At 40.6% G+C, this 20,872-nt stretch overlaps 1 protein-coding gene across 2 annotated transcripts in view; it reads right to left on the minus strand.

The window, feature by feature from the left end:
* Positions 1 to 20,594, minus strand: part of RNF38 (ring finger protein 38) — a 131,868-nt gene extending 111,274 nt beyond the window's left edge. For both annotated transcript variants that reach the window (XM_030294474.1, XM_030294473.1), the window contains exon 1: positions 20,509 to 20,594. The gene's annotated coding sequence lies outside the window, so the exon portion shown is untranslated. The remainder of the gene's footprint in view (positions 1 to 20,508) is intronic.
* Positions 20,595 to 20,872: the final 278 nt, after the last annotated feature.

A 20,872-nucleotide genomic window follows, 5' to 3' on the forward strand; every position in this document is an offset into this window, starting at 1 on the left:
GGAGAGACAAGATGGTTTCAATGGAAAGAAATGAAAGGATACAAGATACATTTTGGAGAGAAGCTGAAAAGGACTTGGTGAAGGATGGGGTAAAGGGGCATGACAGGAAAAACAAAAATGCCAAAAATCACTCCTTGGTTCCCAGTTTAAGCAAATGATGGTACTATGATTGATGGGGAAAAAAACCAGCGAAGGTGGAAAGGCAGGCCCCCCCAGTTTGGGCTGGGTAATAATTTTAGTTTTTGACAGGTAAAATATGAGCTCCCTATAAAATGTAAATTTGGGAATTCTCAGCATATAAATGATATTTAAATCCTTGGGAACAAACAGTATCAAGAAAGAGAACACAGGAAAAAAACAAGGGTACAAGGCCAAGCTGTGAACAACTCAAGCCTGTAGTGATTGGGGGGAGGGAGCTAACAAAAAAAGTACACACACATGTGAGACGAAATTAGCACTGTGAGCTTACAGAAGCCAAGACACAGGGATTCAAGAAAGAGTGACTTCTATGGATTCCGGGAAGATGTACGAGTGAGATGTGGCCTGAGTGTCCATTGGTTTGTAACTCACCATCATCGATGATCTTGGCAAGGGCAGTCAGTTTCAGAAAGGAGAAGAAAGGGTCAAGTTGACAAGGGCTGACAGGTGATGGACTGTACACCAGGCAGCCTGCTTCTGACTTAGCCCACACTTCCTGGCCACAACCAAGAAGCTGGTAAATCACTTCATCTCCTGTTCTACCAAAACTGCCTCCTAATGGCTTTTCCAACTCCAACCCCTCCCCTTCCCCAGAGCCCATCCTTAAGCACTGCAGCCAGAGTGATGGTGCTAAAAGGGAAGTCATGTCCTAACATCACTTCCCTGCTCAGCAATCTCATCTCAGAACAAAAGTCAGAAAGTCTTTTTAATGGTCTAGGAGGTTACCACCCTACTTCCTGCCACTCTGCTCCTCCTGTCTAGCCACTCAGAATTCCCTCCTGCTCCTTGAAGACAGTAAGCACACTTCTGCTTCAGGGCTTTTGCACTGGCATTGTTTGACTCCTCACTTCCTTTGGGTCTCAGCTCAAGGATCACCATACCACAGAGGTCTACTTTGGCCAACGAATTTAAATAATACCCTCTCTTTCACACTTTGCTCATCTTTCTTTACCCTACTCTACTTATCTTCTTAGCACTCACCATCTTTACAACATATTATGTATTTATTAGTTATGGTCTGTCTCACATCATCAGAATACAATCTTCGTAAGAGCAGAGGTTTTACCTGTTTTTCTTCACTACTGCATACACAGTGAGTAGGCCTAGTACAAAGTAGACACATATTTAGTTGTTGAATTTAAATCATTTGAAAGATCATTTCACATTATAAATAAACTGGTATTTTCAGTTTGGATAAAAAATTTTTTTTATTTATTTTGAGAGAGTGTGAGTGGGGGAGGTGCAGACAAAGAATCCCAAACAGGCTCTGCACTGTCAGCACAGAGCCCAATGTGGGGCTTGAACCCACAAACCATGAGATCATGATCCAAGCCGAAGTCAGACGCTCAACCAACTGGGCTACCCAGGCGCCCTGGATAAAAGTCTTCTGTTGTATAGACAGTGTGAGCCTGATCACCTGTAGACATGCAGGAAAAGCCCAGTTTCTGGGCCCATGCAATTGAATACTAGCTCCTAGGCCTTGGAAAATTCATATTAATATCACACTGTGGTTCATCTCCTACAGACTCCTTAAGAAATATTTCCATTCAGGGGCACGTGGATGGCTCAGTTGGTTAAGTGTCTGACTTTGGCTCAGGTCATGATCTCATGCATGGTTCGTGGGTTAAAGCCCCGCATCGGGCTCTGTGCTGACAGCTCAGAGCCTGAAGCCTGCTTCAGATTCTGTATCTCCCTCTCTCTCTGTCCCTCCCTTGTTTATGCTCTGTCTCTCTCTCTCTCCTTCAAAAATAAACAAATGTAACAAGAAAAAAAAAGTATTTTCAATGAGATTTCAATATGACCTGTTTACCTTTTGGGTAAAGCAAAGACACTACAAAAATTATCTGTAATAGCGCAAAGGCTCATAGGAAAACCAGTGGTACTGATAAATCACACAAATATGAAGATATGTACACATTAGATTTGAAAAAGGCAGTAGGCACAATGCTCCAGGATTAGGTGATTCTTCCAAATAATAGAACTATGCACTCCAGTCTGTCCATCTAGTTGCCTTATTCCCCTCTCTGATCATCAAGAAAGACTACATCATTTCTCTCTACAAACTCCCAACCTCAGGCGGTTCTTCCTGGAAGGGTAACTAACTGAAAAATATTACCTTGAAACTCCTGATGAGTTGAGAGCAAACAAAGCTCTGGATTAGGTCAATGAAAATCAAACCTTAATCATACCTTTGAAATGTCCACACAGATCTACTCACGTACTATAAAAAGTATGGCTGGAGGCGGGGAGGGGGGCGTCTGGGTGGCTCAGTCGGTTGAGTGTTGCACTCTTATTTCAGCTCAGGCCATGATCCCAGGGTCATGGGATCGAGCCCCATGTTGGATTCCACAAAGTGTGAAGGCTGCTTAGGATTCTCTCTCTCCCCCTTTTCTTCTAGCCCCCACTTGCACACACTCTTAAATAAATAAATAAATAAATAAATAAATAAATAAATAAATAAATAAAGAGTGTGTAGGCATGGATCCTGGAAACTGTAGTCCTCGCCCAACAAATGAACAGATTTACATTTACTGCATAGCTAAGAATGGAAGGCAACAGCAAACAACTTAAAATACAGATAAATCTAAATAACTGTTGTAAATCTCACTATATAATTGCATGAAAACATTTTAAAAAATCATTCTCAAAAGAAAATATGTAATATATAAAAATAACATAAATGCCAGATTATATCTACAAAAAAAAAAAAAAAAAAAAAAAGCCAAGTCGAGAAGCACAAATGTACTGAAATGCTTGAAATTATAAAGACACAGGGGCTCCTGGGTAGCCCAGTGGGTTAAGCATCTGACTCTTGATTTCGGCTCAGGTCATGGTCTCACGATTGTGAGCTCAGGCTCTGTGCTGACAGCGCAAAGCCTGCTTGGGATTGTCTCTCTCCTCTCTCTGCCCATCCCCTGCTACTCTCTATCCCTCTCTCTCAAAATAACCTTTAAAGAATAAATAAAAGTTATAAAGACACAAAAGATACTATTTAGCTTTGCCTCTGACAATTAGGGAAAATTTTTAAACCTTTAGAAACCCAGGATTTCCACTCTTAGGGGTGTGCCTATGTATCTAAGAGAAACGTAAATATTATGTCCACACAAAATCTAGCACACAAATGCTCACAGCAGCTTTATTCATAATAGTTCAAAAGTGGTTCAACCCAAATGTCCATTGATTGAGGAATGGATAAATAAAACATAGTATATCCATACAACAATTATTTGGCCATTAAAAGGAATGAAATGCTGACATATGTTACAATATGGATGAACCTGAAAACATTATGATAAGAGAAAGAAGCCGGTCATAAAAGACCATACAATGCATGATTCCACTGATATAAAAGGTCTAGTATGGAAAAAATCTATAGAGACAGAAAATAGTTCAGTTGTTGCCTACCAATGAGATAGGAAGAAATGGAGAGTGACTGCCAATGGGTACAGGGTTTCTTTCTGGGGTGATGAAAAGATTCTAGAATTAGATAGTGGTAATGGTTGCACAATTGTGAATATACCAAAATACCAAATGCAATGAATTTTACACTTCATATGGGCGAATTGTATGATATGTGAGTTATATCTTAATGAAGCTGCTAAATCTTAAAAAATAACAAGATAGAGAACACACAGGGAAGCTTCTGGAGTACTTGTCATATTTTACTTCTTGACCTGACTATTGGTCACAAGTGTGTTCACATTGTGAGGATTCACTGAGGAGCAAACTCAGAAGATGTCAATGTTGCCAGACCTATATTGTTCGTCAAATAAAGGTTTTATTTATTTTTTTAGTTATTCATTTTGAAATAGCGTGAGCAAACACACAGTAGAGGGGCAGAGAGAGAGGGAGACACAGAATCTGAAGCAGGCTTTGGGCTCTGAGCTGTCAGCACAGAGCCCAACACGGGGCTCGATTCCAGGAACTGTGAGATCATGACCTGAGCTGATCAAATCAGACACCTGACTGACTGAGCTGCACAGGCATCCCTGTCAAATAAAGGTTTTAAAAAACAAAAACCAGGGGCGCCTGGGTGGCTCAGTTGGTTAAGCGTCCGACTTCGGCTCAGGTTCGAGCCCCGCTCAGGCTCTGTGCTGACAGCTTAGAGCCTGGAGCCTGTTTCAGATTCTGTGTCTCCCTCTTCCTCTGACCCTCCCCTGTTCATGCTCTCCTCTCTCTCTCTGTCTCAAAAATAAATAAATGTTAAAAAAAAAATTAAAAAAAACAAAAACCAGATCTATAAATTCTAACTTGGAAAGAGATCCAAGATATAAAGTAGGAAAAAGCAAGTTGCAAAACAGTATGTATCGTCCCATTTTTTATAACTTTATACAGATACACTTACATGTAAGTGTATAATAAAAACAAAAACACATATGTATATAGACACCAACCTTGATCTCTCAAGAATTTGAAGAGACTTATTTTCTCTGATATCTATTTCTGTAATGTTTGAATTTTTTGCCATGTGCATTTTTGTAATCAGAAGACGATAAATGTATAAATTTTTTAAAAACTTGTAAGGCATACAGAAAGTTTTAATAAAGATGAGAACCGAAATTCCTGAATCAGAATACAAAAATATAGAAACAATAAATTAAAAGTACAAAAATAATAAAAGGCAATAATTTTTTTTTAGTAGCGACCATCATTTGATTGCTTACTATGTAGTAAGATACATACATTAGCTCATTTTCATTATACCTATTTTACACATGGATAAATAGGCAGAGACAGATTTTAATCTAATCAAAAAGAACAAAATACAAATTAAGATTAAGAAAGCTAATAAAATCATATTTACAGAGGAAATTTTATTTTAAGATTTATTTATTTTTGCAAGAGAGAGTGCAAGTGGGGAAGGGGCAAAGACAGAGAGGGGAACAGAAGATCCAAAGTGGGCTCTGCACTGACAGCAGCAAGCTCCATGAGGGGCTGGAACTCACAAGCCATTGAGCCGAAGTTGGACACTCAACTGACTAAGCCACCCAGGTGCCCCATACAGAGGAAATTTTGAAAGGTAAGAGAACATATATGAACTCACTCGTATTTTTTTTTTAAGCTGGAAAAGGAATTTAATTTTCTAAAAATAATATCTAACTTACCAAAATTGACTACTTGCCCCCCACCTCACTCCCATCACACAAAAAATAAGAAAACTGAATGGAATAAACTAAAAAACAAAATAGAAATGGTTACTGCTCTTTCAACCCAAACACTATTTTTCCATGCTATCAAAATCTTCATGTCAAGAATGGCACAAGGAAGGAAAATTACAGGCCATTCCCCTTGTGCATATATACCAAAATCCTAAATACTAAAATCAATCTAGTACTATGAGATTTGTTCCAGAAATTTAGTAATAATTCCATACTGAAAATTGATTAACTCAGCACAGGTTGAAAGAAACAATCTCCAAGGGTAGATAACTGAGTTGAACAGCATCTGACAAATTTATCCTTTCTGAGAAAAAAAACACTTAACAAATAAAAATACTCCTTTAACTTGTCAGGTTTCAGTCCCACAGTCAGCTCCACAATGAACAGTGAAGCATACCTGAGGCAACCTCATTAAGTCACATATATGACATTTTTCTGGATGTTATAGTCTAGCCAATAAAATAAGAATAAAGGGGGGGGGGGAATACTGAAAAGGAGTCTAAATTAGCAATATTTATCAGTAAAGTCATCCAACTGGAATATCCAAGAAAAATCTATGAAAAAACTATTAAAATAACTGAAAAACCTCAGGAAATAGGCAGGTTTAAAAAATTTTTTTCTAATGTTTGCTTATTTTTGAGAGAAAGAGAGAGAACATGAGCAGGGGAGGGGCAGAGAGAGAGAGGGAGACACAGAATCTGGCTCTGAGCTGTCAGTGCAGAGCCAGATGCAGGGCTCGAACTCATGAACCATGAGATCATGACCTGAGCTGAAGCTGGACACTTAACCAACTGAGCCACCCAGGTGCCCCAGAAATAGGCAGGTTTTTAAATAAATATCCAAAAATCCACCGCTTTTCCTAACATCAGCAAAACTCAAAAAACATGATGAAAATGCCCTACTGTGTAAAATACATCGACAAATGTGAATTAAACTATAAAACTTCACTAATGCCTTTCCGATCAATGTATCAATGACTATTATAGGAATCCTAACAAATACTTTTAAAAGATATATCTGGAAGGGAAAAAAGTACATGATGAAAGCCCAAAGTCTTCTCCAAAATAAAAATAACTACCAGGATTTGCCCTGCCAAGAATTTATCTGTATAAAACTACAATAAGCAAAATGTGTAATATTGGTGCCAGAATAGAGACAGAACAATAGAACAGAATGCAGAAACAGATCTAATTATTAATGAAAATTCAGTATATGATTAAAATTATCATGTTAAATTGGAGGAGCTTTGGGTGGCTCAGTAGGTTGAGCACCCAACTTCAGTTCAGGTCATGATCTCATGGTTCAGGAGTTCAAGCCTCGTGTCTGGCTTTGTGCTGTCAGCTTGGAGCCTGGAGCCTGCTTGGGATTCTGTGTCTCCCTCTCTCTCTGCCCTTCCCCTGTTCATGCTCGGTCTCTCTCTCTCTCTCAAAAATAAATAAAAACATTAAAATTTTTTTTACAAAATTATGTTAAATATATAAGGAACTGGTTAAGTTGTGGTATGTCCATATCAAATACAATGGATAGTATATTTAGCTGTAGCTATTAAGAATGAGGCAGATGGGGGTGCCTGGGTAGCTCAGTTGGTTGGGCGTCTGACTCTTGATCTCAGCATGGGTCATGGTCTCATGGGTTCATGAGTTCAAGCCCCCCCATTGGGCTCCACACTGGCCATGCAGAGCCTGCTTGGGATTCTCTCTCTCTCCGCCCCTCCCCACACATGTGCTCCTCTCAAAATAAATAAGCTTATAAAATTTTTTAAAAAGAGGTAGATTATACTGATGTAAAAAATGGTCACAATGTCGTATGATGTGAGAAAAACTCATACAATTGGAAGTACAATAGGATTCCTTTTGTGTTAAATATGTACATTTATTTTAGGGCCATGTTATGTATAGAAATGTCTGGAAGTTACACATACCAAAATAGTACTGTCACTACCTCTGAGATGGGATTATAGTAGAGAGAAGAACAAGACTAGAGGGTCCATCAGTCAGGGTCCCAACAGTAAAGGGATGACAAACTCAGAATAATCTGAAAGGGGTCTATCTGTAAAAGGAATAATTACTAAATTAGTTGAGGCCTACAGAAATCACAGGGGATAGAACAGGAACCAGAACTAGCAATAACTGAACAATTATTGCTCTGGTCCCCAAAAAAGACAAGAGACAGAGTTTCCCAGAACCCAGGTAATAAAATGCAGGCTACCGTGAGAGGAGAATAAATATTCTGACTTCATCCTCTTTCCCTTCAATTTCTTCTTAAGGCTAAACCGTTACAGTAAGAAGCCAGAGGATCTGGGAGCTCTTTCCTTAGGGCAGAGAGCCAGGTGGAACAGGGTGGAGGACGGATCTAGAGAAGTAAACGGGAGGCAATCTAGCCCAGTTTTCGTATGCCTTTTTATAAAATTAATTACATAAATAGAAGTACAATCTCTTCAGTAAAAATTAAAACCTTACAAAAGAAAGCTAAAACCCCACCCTCCATAATCCTGGATCCTTCTCCAGAAAGAATAATCTTTATTACCACCAGTATGGTGTGAGTCTGTTGTTGATGTTTTCTAGACACAGACATATACTCACCATACAATAAAACACACAAAATTGTTTAATGACGTGTTATTTGCCTAACCTAAACAGTAATTTTTTTAAGTTTTCATTTAGATTCCAGTTAGTTAACTTGCAACATAATATTAGTTTCAGGTGTACAATACAATGATTCAACACTTCCATAGAACACCTGGTGGTCATCACAAGTGCACTCCTTAATTCCCATCACCTATTTAACCATGAACAGTATTAATTATGACTTTCAGCAACCTTTCCTTCACCATTTTCAGTTACAAAATAATGCTCAAGAAGCCAAGACAGATGGTTTGATTCTCCTCTATAGTCTTTATATTCTACCTCAGTGGATTTCAAAATACACACACACACGCACACACACACACACCCCACAATACCATCACCTAGAAATTTTGTGTGTGTGTGCAAAATATTAGGCCCTACCCCCTGGTAAAGTGATTCAAAAGCTTGGAAGGTGGTGTCACCTAGTACTCTTCCTTTTAACCAGCCCTGCAGATGACTATTACACAGTTTGAGAGCCACTACTCCACTCCTTGGCTACTCAAACCACTTCACTATCATCAGTAACCTTGCTAGAAATCTTCATTTTCATAAGATTCCCAGGTGATGCATAAATCAAGTGTGAGAGGTGTTGGCCTACCTCAGAGCCATAAACCCAATCCTCATCCATATTACTCACACCCATCCACACACAGAGCATCTGTGAATGGTTTCTGGGGATAGAAGAAGGGAGACCAGCAGAAAGAGCACAGGTTTTTAATCTCTGAATTTGAACCTATCACTCCTGTGGGAAAAACATTAGCACTGCATGCCCTAGTTAGGCAGAGCATGTTAGCACTGTCATCTTTTATGCATGACAGATAGCATATAACTACCATTTAACCACACTGGAAATTTAATGCTCTTTTAAGTGTCAATGTTATATCCTAAATTCTCATTTTTCTTTTAAAATAAGTGAGTTTCACTTTTAACCCTAGGCAAAATAAAATTATGTAAGACATGCTAACCTTTGTATGGCTAAGATTGTAATGAGAATCTATCATTTTAAGACAAACCACAGTGATATACCTTTTCTGTTCTAACAAGGATACCTTTACCAACATCCATTAGTCTACTTATCCTCCACTGCCTCGGCTCAGGCTCCACCTCCAGACAGCTTGGGCTGGAGAGGAGGGGGTGGATATGTTCCCAGAATTCCACCTTTAACTTCCTGCTGTCTCTCAAAGGCTCAGAAATTTTCTTTCAAAAACTGCACCCTAAGACCCCTGCCTCGGCCTCTCCTTTGGCCCTTCTCTCATCTTCCGCCATTGGGTCTAAGGTCGGTCCTGAGTCAACTGCAAACATGTTGACTTAATCAGGAAATCTGCGAGGGCACTACATACACATTTGCGCTTGAGAAACACTCACTGCTCAACCCAGCCTGACTCAGACTAATACAACAATCTGCTTTTTTTTTTTCTTTTTTAAAAAAGGCACTTCCAGTTTCACTTCTAGTTCCTACCAGGTTAATGCCCCGCCCTCCTACAACACAGCCCCCCTCTCTAAGCTTTTCTGACCCAGGAAGTAGCACAGACAATTCTGTGGAGCTCATACCCAATTTGACTTGCCTCTCCCTTCTTTTTTTTTTTTTTTTTTGCCTCTCCCTTCTTAAAAGCAATCTTGGAATCAGTATTTCTAAAGCCCCTTTGCAATTTGGTAATTTTTCTTCCACAGAAACAAAGTTTGAATCAAACCTTAAAATAAATTTAGGCAGTTTTAATTACACAGCACCAGGAAAAATAAATAATATTCTATCAAACAACTATACTTCAAAAGGAAACATGTACATCTCCAATGTTCTAAAGAAAGATTTTGCTATGGCAAAACTATATTTCTACTATTTCCAACTATTTATGTTAAATTAAAATCACTTACGTCAATTGAGACAGAGTTCATTTTTTTTTGAAGATTTTGTTCTACCAAAAATTAGACTCAAAGTATATACAGTATTATCTAAACATTCTAGAATCAAATTCTGACTCTTGTTTTGACCTTAACATACAATTTAATAACGTCATGAGTTGCACACAAATTCATTTTAAGAAGGCAGATCTTTTACTTGTTGCCTTTGTTGGTTTTCTGGTTTTGTTTTTTGTTTTTTTAGCACACAATGGTAGCTTTTATTTAAAGTTCAAAAATATCATAGAATAGTAATAATTTGTTTTCAACAATATATGTACAATTTTTAAATAGAAACGTTGGATAATTAGATCACAAAAGTTCATGACTCATTCTTGACATACAGCAAAGGCAGTCAACAATGATTTCCATTAGAGCCCCCAAACATAACTCTAGAGTTGTTCTGAAGGTAAGATTCTTAAACTCCAAGAAGTAAATAGGTGGAAATGCCTCAATTATCTGAATTAATCAGTCTTTGCCCTGGCTGAATAGAAAGAATATCTTCCTCTGATGAACTAATTCCATATCACTTAGGAAGCTGAAAAGCAAACAATTCATTTTTCCTTTCTAGGTATCCGTAAGCAAAGTAGGAGAAAAAGATTGTTGGCAGTGCTCCACTCAAAAACAGGCCACGTTCCAAAAGTCTGTAAGTACTGTACCTGGTTTTGACCTTAGAATCTCATTTTCTCACAGCACATCTTCTAAAAGGATGGCTCACCAATGCCTATTAAGCCTACAATATAGATGAAATATTAGAAACACCATCCATAACTGTTTATGAGAAAATTTACTCAATCTCAGATTCCAACTTAGCAGTTTTGAAGTAGCTCACTTGGTAACCACAATGCTGTATTATTTTCCTCAAATAATCCACTGTCTCAGACAGCATCAACCCCACACCAGGCTCTGCAACTAACACCTGAAATGTTCATATTCTATGCTACTGGATTAAGAGATATGCTTATGCTTTAGCTTGTGACAAACCAATTTATTATGGAAATTAAGTAGGCTAAAAAGAAAAGGCTAAAATGAAGTCTAACATCCATTCTTGGATGGATGATATTTGGGGGAAGGGTACCCATATCCACAAAAAAGATGAAATTCAGAAGTTCCTCTGAGTAGGGTCAAATTTTTCCGATAATTTTTTTTTATCTGCGTAAGTGCCCAAACAAGCCCTCAGTTAAGACCCTAGTGTTCAGGATTACAAAATATGAGACATTTTCTAAGAAGTAATTTAAATATGCCTGTTCTAATGTAAATCAACCCACCCCAGGGCAGGTACTCCTACTCTTTATGTAAAAAAGTAATGAATGACTTTTAAATACCAATTAAATAATCTTAATGCAGTAATTCAGAACTTTAAGAAAAGAGATTTCTCAGGAGCAAAGGTAAAACTAAAGACTGCAAATTCCTTTCAGTGGCTAAAGCAGTGATCACCTTTGCTTACATTCAACCTTTTGTTACCAAAACTAACTCCTAAGTCTGCTGGAAAAAAAAAAAAAAGAGAGAGAGAGAGAGAGAAAGAGAGATGTAGTAAAGCATAATGGCTAAAAATATAGACTCTGGAACTAGACAGCTTCAGTTCATATCCCAGATAACACTCTTAATAGCTGCATCCTCTCTAGCAAGTTATTTAACCTCTCTCTGTTCCAGTTTCTTCATCTGCACATTAAGGATAATAATAGCATCAACCTTAGAGGTCTATAGTGCAAATTAAATGAATTAACCCACGTAAAGCACTTGGAACAGAGCTTTGCACACAATAAGTGACAATTACCATCTAGACGTTTAAAAAGTGGGCTTTGGAAAATCTAAAAGCCCTTAAAGCTAAAAAATCAAAGAAAAAAAGATGAAAAAGTGATGGACATATAGACAACAGGGTATCCTATTTCCTTGGAGAATAATATTCATGAGGAAGAATAGAGATTGAAATAATGAAGACCTGATTATGCTGGTCTTGAATACCAGACCAAAATAATTTTTTTTTATTTTTTAACGTTTATTCATTTTTGAGAGACAGAAAGAGACAGAACATGAGCGGGGAAGGGGCAGAGAGAGAGGGAGACACAGAATCCAAAGTCGACTCCAGGCTCTGAGCTGTCAGCACAGAGCCCGACGCGGAGCTCAAACTCACAACTGCGAGATCATGACCTAAGCCGAAGTCGGACGCTCAACCGACTGAGCCACCCAGGAGCCCCTAAAAATTTTTTTAATGTCTATTTATTTTGATCGAGAAAAAGAGAGAGAGAGAGAGAAAGAATTCCAAGTAGTCTCCACACTATCAGCACAGAGCCTGATGTAGGGTTCAATCTCAAAAACTGTGGGATCATGACATGAACCAAAATCAAGAGTTGGATGCTTAACCGACTGAGCCACCCAGGTGTCCTGAAAAAATATTTCTTTTACTTAGAAAATAACCACTCAAATTTTTTATCTGGTTAGGTCTGTGCTTTAGCAACATTAATTATCATGGTTATATATCACCACTATTAATGAAATTTTGATGTTCTCTGCCCTCTTATTAACAATTTGCAGACCCAAAAATGCATTTGTTCTGCTACCATACTGTCAGAATCTATCAGTGAACTGTTGCATATCTGAATTTTACCCGAAATCCTCACTGTGCCTGGTACAAAGTAGGCATTCAATAAATGTTTTATCACTTAGTGGCCACCAGAGAGCAGTAAAGTAAGAGTCAAAGGTTAATCTCCAAAGGAAATGTATATTATAAATGACACGAAGTAGACAAATAACAGTTTACAATTAAGCTAAAATAAAGTCACTGATAAGCACTATATTTGCCTAAAACATTGGCAAGGTTGGCTGGGGGCAGGGGGCGGGAATCAACCTTACTTCTCATTAAAAGCAGATAAAATGGAGCCTTGTGTACTTTTAAATCTCATAACCTTTAGCTGTCAAATTGGTAGTCCTTTCTAAGGATTATATGGGCAATATCTTTGTAACAGACTACCCCATAGTCTTATAGGAAGATAAATTTAAGGTAGATTTCTTCAAGATATCTGCATTCCCACGTTCCTTGCAGCATTATTCAAAACAGCTAAGATAGGGACCTATGTGTCTGATGATTGGATGAAGGAAGATGTGGTATATATGTACAACGGAATATTATTCAGCCATTAGAAAGAAGGAAATCCTGCCATTTGCAACATCCAACAAATGGATGAACATGGAGGACATAATGTTAAGTGAAACAAGCCAAACAGAGAAAGACAAATACTATACAATCTCACATGTGGGCTCTAAAATAATAAATAAATAAATAAATAAATAAATAAATAAATAAATAAATAAAATTGTTTTTAATTTAAAAAGCCAAACTCATAGAAACAGAGTAGAATATGGTTACCCGAGTCTGGAAATTAGGGAAAATGGGGAGATGTTGGTCAAAGGGCACAAGCCTTCAATTATAAGATAAGTTCTGAAAATCTATGTATATCATGGTGACTACAGTTAATAATACTGTATTGTATACTTGAAATTTGCTAAGAGAATAGATCTGAAACATTCTCTCTCACACACACAGATAACTATGTGAGGTGATGGATGTATTAATAAACCTGATTGTGATTATCATTTCAAAATGTATTCATATGTCAAATCATCACATTGAACACTTTTGTCAGGGGCCATGCTTTTAGAGGAAGGGCCAGCTGACAGTAGCTAAAGGTTTCCATATATAGTACACGTGATCACCCTGATTGCTTCACTCACCACAGAAGTCAGTGCTAAGCTTAACAACAAAAAGGGTCTTTTCCCTTCACCTTGCATAAAGGACAACTGGAATCCACTATCCTAAAGTCTACTGACCTCTGCAATTGTTTGGTGCACTTCGTTTTAAAGAAGCCATGTGCCTTTTTTTTTAATTTTTTTTTTAATGTTTATTTATTATTGAGAGACAGACACAGAGCATGAGCAGGGGAGGGGCCGCGAGATGGAGACACAGAATCTGAAGCAGGCTCCAGGCTCCGAGCTGTCAGCACAGAGCCTGATGCAGGGCTTGAACTCACAGACCATGAGATCATGACCTGAGCCGAAGTCGGACACTCAACTGACTGAGCCACCCAGGCGCCCCTGGTGCACTTCATTTTAAAAACACAAAAAAGTTTGTTTGAGACACTAGTCAGAGTAATATATGAATAGTTAACATACTAAGAAGAAAGTTTTCATTAAAAGATTGCCAACACAGCTTGGAAGCACACGACATAGATGGTTGATATAAAAGTTTATTAAGCACATATCCCCACACTGATTTTTTTTTTTCCTCATGGTGGTAGGGGGAAATTACCTTCCCAAAAACGTCAGTCAGAGCTTACTTTTAGAAACAAGCAAAAAAAGTAATAAGTTATGTATTTGGAGCACCCCTAGTAATAAGTTATGTATTTGGCTTTCTTGGGCAATCAATCATTCTGGCAACAGAAACATAAAGCAAAGTAGACTGGGATTTCTACATACCTTCTTCTAAAGTAGTTTTCGGTTACAATTTTAGACTTAAAAAAAAAAAAAAAGACCTAAAAAAAAGTTCCGGCTGTCTTATGCTTTTTAAAGCTTCAAGTATCTCGCAAGTATTAGAATGTAAAAATCTGAAATGCATTCACTTAAATACATTCCCATCAGCATTACCAACAACGCTCCATTATCCATTTTGGTACTGACTCCAGATGATTTTTAATCCCGGCTGACTTCTCCCTACCAACAAGAACTTGGATACCATCTTTACCCTGCCTGCCCCCATTACTTGGTTGTGCTTGGGGAATTATAATTACAGTGATCCCGCCTTTAGAACATCCTCAGAGCACAAAGCCTCTTTGTATGATTGGGGGTGAGGGGGGCGACTTCCAGGCTCCACAGCAAAGGGTGGGTGGTGTCAACACAGGCAACAGAGAAGGAAGAGGAACTGGAGCCACTATGATGGCCCTCGGGTCTGGCTCAATATTGTTGGAGGGGTTTTACTTGAAGGTGCCCGGCCGAATGGTTCTGTAAAGCCTCTGTGCCCCTCACATGGGGAGAGGAGGGGCAGGGCTGACCTGACAGATGGGTAGATCACCACCAAACCCAGAAGACCAGGGAGCAGAAGGAAGCGTGACAAAAGAAAGAAAGAACTAGGTGAAGCCCACAGCCTTTGTGCTGTTCTCAGTACCTCAGGTAATGAAGTCTCTGACAATGAAGGCTATCACCCCAAGGTTATCTATACCCCAAAGTATAGGTAGTGGTATTATGACACCCAGTAGGTACTCAAATATGTATTGAGGCACAGATAGGAAGACAAATTCATTAAAACAATTTTTAAATAAGATAGCCTAAAAGCCAAATGAAAAATACTTTTGTTAATGAGACTCCCAACTCCTATTTACAAAGCAGTTACAAAACAGATATACTTGTTTTTACTTTCAGCCTACCCTACTACCTCAGTCTAGTCTTCAAAACTACTCACTTTCCAGTTCCATGACGGTAAAACAGATTTCAACCAAAGATCAGTAAGCACTATCTTCAGACACTGAAATCAAAGGTGCTGAAGCAGAATGGATACAGACAGGTACCTTTCAACTCAAGGAACATCCCAAAAGTACTATGAAATGTACTGCTATTTAATTGCTTGCTACTGTCTTCCAAGCATGTATTTCTTCCTCTTACCACTTCTTCCCTCTGCTTTTTCTTTCAACAGGGTCAAATTATTATACATATCAAAACTCACAATCTCGCCCTTATTTCTACACATACTTTAACACAAAAAAGCAGACAATACAGTGATAGCTTTCCATATCACGATTGGAGGAACTACTGATAAACCCCAGTATAATCCGATCATTCTCCTCCTCTACCTGCCCTACGTCACTCCAGTTAAGTGTTCTAAGCAGTCCCTAAAATAGTACCAATATCCATTTAAACAGAACTGGAAAAAATTCAAACTGCTTTGGGTAAGGCCTAAAGGTGAGAACTGTTTGTTTTTCTCGTGTGAGCCTAAGACTATTTTTGTTAAACATTTTTAGCTTTAAGTATATTTTCTTCAAAAAACCTCCTCCAAAACAGCAGCAAAAGCACAATGGAACTCTGTAACCATCACCCTCAATCATGTTTAAAAATAATAATAAAGACAAGAGAAACCACTTCAAATGTACCTCTCCCTTGAGCCCACAGAACAGCACTCTTCCATGACAACTGTTCTGAAAAACACACTGCCATTATTTGCAAAAGCAGTAGGAAGTCCAGTCTTGTCCTTGGTTGAGCACTACCCCCTCCCCTCTCTCCAAGAAAAAACAGCAGGAAGCGTAAACAACCACTTAATGGAAAATACAAATGGGTAAATATTTTCAAAATTGGCTAAAAAGCCTCAGGTCTTCAGAAATTCAGGAATACTAGCGTAGGGGGAAATAGGAAGAGAAAAATCCCATCGTATTTCCCCCTCAAAGTGAGCACTGCAAGAATGCAAGAGCAAATGGGGTGGGGTGCATAGCTACTTTCTCTTCTTCAAGTACCAGATGCTGTTGTCTTTTTAATATTTCTCTCTCATTCCGTCTTTTCATAAATAATGGTATTTTCAAAAAGGGGCATATTTCTCTAGCTCCATAACAAATTTTTACAATTTTAAGCTGAAAGCCTGGTACAACTGAGCATGGTGATGAAAAGCCAGGGGCGGGTCCCTTCCCTTAAAAAGTTCACGTGGGGAAAACGCTTGGAACTCAAGGCCCAAAACTGACATGCCCTCTTCACAGGGTCCACAACTATAGACAGCACAGTTATACACAGACCAACAAAGCTGCAAGGCAGCTACTTCACGAAGCATCTTGGTGAGAATCTGAAAAGGGTGCCCCCTCTTCTGAGAGGACACACGTCCACGCGAATTGCTCATTTTGAGAAGTGGAGCACAAATGAATTTGCACTCCCACTTGTCACCCAAAACAGGTGACTTCGGGTTGGGCACAATCTATACAACCTCACACAGCAGCCCTGCAAAAATATGGGGTCCCCAAAACCTGGGGACACACTGCCCTTTCAAGGTAGGTTTCCAGAAAGAAGAACCTTACCAAAGACAAACAAGCATTTTACACATTTCATTACCAGAAATCCTCATATTTGTTAATATAAATTAATTCCTAAACATATTAGGACTAGAGCAAAAAGGGTCTGGCAGAGAAGTAAAACTAGCAAATTTGGGAGAAAGGAAACTTCCATCTTGAGGTGATAATCAGTTGTTATTTAAGACCCTAATCTTTGACTATAGGTTCAAATAGCTGAAACTCAAATGCATGTCATAAGCTAAGGCACTAAAAGAATCTCTACCATCTGTAGAGAAAGGTTGGATCACATACATTTACTATTGGGGATTTCCTTTCTCCAAATCTGCTGGTTTTCCTTCTCTGTTAGTGCACCCCCCCCTTTGTTTTTGTTTTTTGTTTGTTTGGGTTTTTGCTCCTATCTTAACTATAAAACCCCATATAGTGAGCGACACAAGTGGTTAAAGTTTGTAAAACCTGATAAATAGCCCTGGTGGATAATGGGCCCCTTAGCTACCTGCATGAAAATAAGAGGAAGAGATGACCAGATTATGAATGCCTTCACATTCAACAGCTTCCAACCCCATCACTCTTTTATGCCCTATAAAAGAGCTAAGTATCACATGGGTCCAAATTAGTCCCAGTTAGGCAGGAGAGGCAAGAGAAGGCAGCCTAGGGCAAAGCTAAAATGGAGTACAGCCCAGAGTCAGGAGCCTAAGGCAGTGGTTCTCAAATTTTAGTGGTCATCAGAATCTACTGGGGAACTTTGTCAGAATCAGATGTCTGGGTCCCTCCCTGCAACAGATAAGTTAGAACGTCCTGGAGCACTTATATTTTGACAAAGCTCAAACTGCTGACCTAGGTCCACCAGAAAGTTTAGAAACACTGGGAAATCCTCCATGCCTATCAGCAGTTCCAAAATAAAAGTCACCCATCGCAATACCAGGCTTTGCAGGTCAGAAAGGGGTGAGAAAAGGATCACCAGCCTGCAAGTCTAACAGGCTGTGCTGGATTGGAGTCTGTGGCAGAAGTTTCATTTTTATGGGACAAAAATCCTGCACTCGATAAATAAGAAAATGTTCTGCATGTGAGAAATATTTCAAACATCTGAAAAATATTTAAAATAATATATTGAATATCTCTGACCCAACACCCAAAATAAGCAAATCCTAATTTGCAATTATCTGATTCAGGTTTCTTGGTAATAGAATATTAGATATAATTAAAGCCCTTGGTGTACCCCTGTCCAATCCCATTCTTCATCTTTTCTTCCCAGAGATAATTTCTACTCTGAATTTGGTGTTAGTTGTTACCATGCATGTTTTTACACTTTTACGACATAGGTACATAGCCCCCAAACCATATTATTTTGCATGTTTTCAGATTTTATACAAGTGCAAACATTTTGTAAGAAATCTGTAACTTGTTCCCCCACCCCATATTATGTTTGTGAGATTCATTCATTTTAAAGCATGAGGCTGTGGTTTATTTTTCACAGTGCTGTAAGACTCAATTGTGTGGGACTATCTAACAATTTATGCATTCCCCTTGTTGGTGGACATTTGAGCTGCAATGAGCATGCTTATACTTTTTCTTACTTATTTTCTTGGACGACCGTATTACTTCTTAGACGCAGAAATAGACATTTTGGGTAAATAGGTATGTTAGCCCTCCAAAAAGACATCGCTACACTACTGACCAAGGTAGTTGTATCCATTTACATTCCCACTAGCAGTAAATAAAAGTTGATTTCCCCACAACCTCACTAACACTTGATTACCACAGCATTTAATTTTTGCCACTCTGATGGGTGTGAAACAGCACCTCCTTATTGTTTCAATTTGCATTTCACTAATTAAAATCTTTGACCAGTAAATGTTCATGCTTTTATACATATTTGTCAAATATATGTCCCAATTTTTTAAGAAAAATTTATCTTGTCTAAATCAGGGCAGTTCTTCCAGAGCACGTCCCCATCCCCCAAACACCCACCACAGCTGGAAAGCCGAAGTGCAGGAGGGCAGCAAGAAATCAGCAGACTTAAACAAGGAATCATTTCGGACAAAGGGCCCTAATTAATGCATTTGCTAATTAGTCTTCCCCTTCCCTCTTTTGTCAAGCCTTACTTCCAAGACAATACTATGGGCCGATAGCCTCAGACCAGGAAAGAGAATGCGGGTGGGGAGTGCAAAAGCCAAAACATTTATATAATTATATAAAAGTACTACAAATGTCTTTACTGGAAGAAAATGAAGTGATTGCAGACCAGTACCTATTACTCAACCTTGTAAGATACCATCCACCTCTAACAGACTCCTTTCAAACCCCTGGCTCCCTCTTTGAAACATCCCAAGTTTTCTCTAGACTAGACACGGCCCCCCTCCCCTCAGCAACCCTTTTATCTCCCTTCCCCCACAATGACTAAATACCCTCTTCTTTTTCCCCATTCTACAGCTTTCTGAGCTCCACAGGACACTCTCCATTGCCCTCCCTCTCTCCTCTAGAACTCCCAAGTGCTCTCCTTCCCTTTCCAAGATATATCCACTACAGTAAAAACCACCCACCCCAAAGAAAAATGGGAGTCCCTGCAGCACATGGCCCCAACATGCCAGGCTGGAGGGTGACTTGTCCCAATCATCCCTGCTTCCTTCCCCTTCACGCCTCCGATAGCTGTTCTCCAGGGGTCCTCCATGTGTGACAGATCCAGACCACTTGGAAAAAGACTCATTCGGCCTTCTGTAGCAGAAATGCTTTTACTAGGGCCTTATACGCACTTCTGTTTTGGGGCACGAACGAAACTCGTGCCATTTCATGAAAACAAACACCTTATAGGTGTCTCCACAAAAGCGGGAAGGCCTCCCTATTAATCTCAGCTAGATTGGTTTAGTCCGGGCAGTGGTGGGCAATGTGGCCTGACAGAAACCAAACAGTCCCCATGATGAGAAGTTTCCGAAGCTCTGCCCCATTCACTCAAGAAAGCCCTCCCCCAGGAGGCACACCCCTCATCCGAATCTCTCCCCTCTGAGGCTCCCCAAATCGGCTCCCCAGAGTACCCCCCAAGCCCTCAAAGGGGCCCCTGCTCCTTCTCTCCACCGCGCAAGAGATCTTATCCCCGAAGCCTACCTAAAAAGCATTGGGTGGGCGTGCCTAGGACCAGGGCCTAGAGCCCCCTCCTCCGGATCAATGTCTCTCGGGTCCCGGGGGCTAGGAGTTCTTCCTCCTTCCAGCCCCCCGTCCCCGACTCGGGGCCCGCGCCGGCCCAGGGTGGCCCTGGGTCCCAGCCAGGCTACGGCTCTCACCGGCTACGTGACCTTGGGCAAGTCACTTCCCCCAGTAAGCCTTGGTTTCCTCCTCCGCCAAGCGGAGACCTAGAGAGGTCCTGCCCTGCCCACCCTAGGGGAGGGGGCTACCCACCGGGTAGGAAAACGCTTTGTGAGCCGCTCGGCGCGGCGGGGACGCAGAGCTCACAGGGTATCCGGGGCCGGACAAAGCTGACCCCAGACAACGCTCCACCCCCTCCGCGGGGCCGGAAGGCTGGACCACACGCCTTTGGGCCCCCCACCCCCGAAACCAACCCACGCCCCTCCCCGCCCGGCCCGCTCCGGGACCCCGTACCTGCTCCCGGCGCTCGGCCGCAGGCGCCGCCACCCTGGGAGCCCGCCCGGAGAGGCCCGTGGCCCGGAGGGCTGAGGCGGCCGGCAGCGGCTGGCTCGGGCCGGGGCGGCGGCGGCGGGGGGCGCGGGCGGCGCAGGGGCCCTAGCTCGGCGGCTCCCGGCCTGGGAGACGACGACTGAGGCTGGAAGTGCGCGGCGGCCGCAGCTGCTGAGGCGGCGGCGGCGACCGCGGCGGCGGCGCTTCCGCTCATGGCGGGGGCCGCGGAAAGCGGCTCCGACTGCGACTCGACTCCGGCGGGCGGGCGCTGGCTGGGCCCGGGCCGGCGGCAGCAGCAGCGGTGGCGGCGACGGAGGCGGCTCCCGGA

This window comes from Lynx canadensis, chromosome D4, assembly GCF_007474595.2.
Source record: "Lynx canadensis isolate LIC74 chromosome D4, mLynCan4.pri.v2, whole genome shotgun sequence".
NCBI lineage: Eukaryota > Metazoa > Chordata > Mammalia > Carnivora > Felidae > Lynx > Lynx canadensis.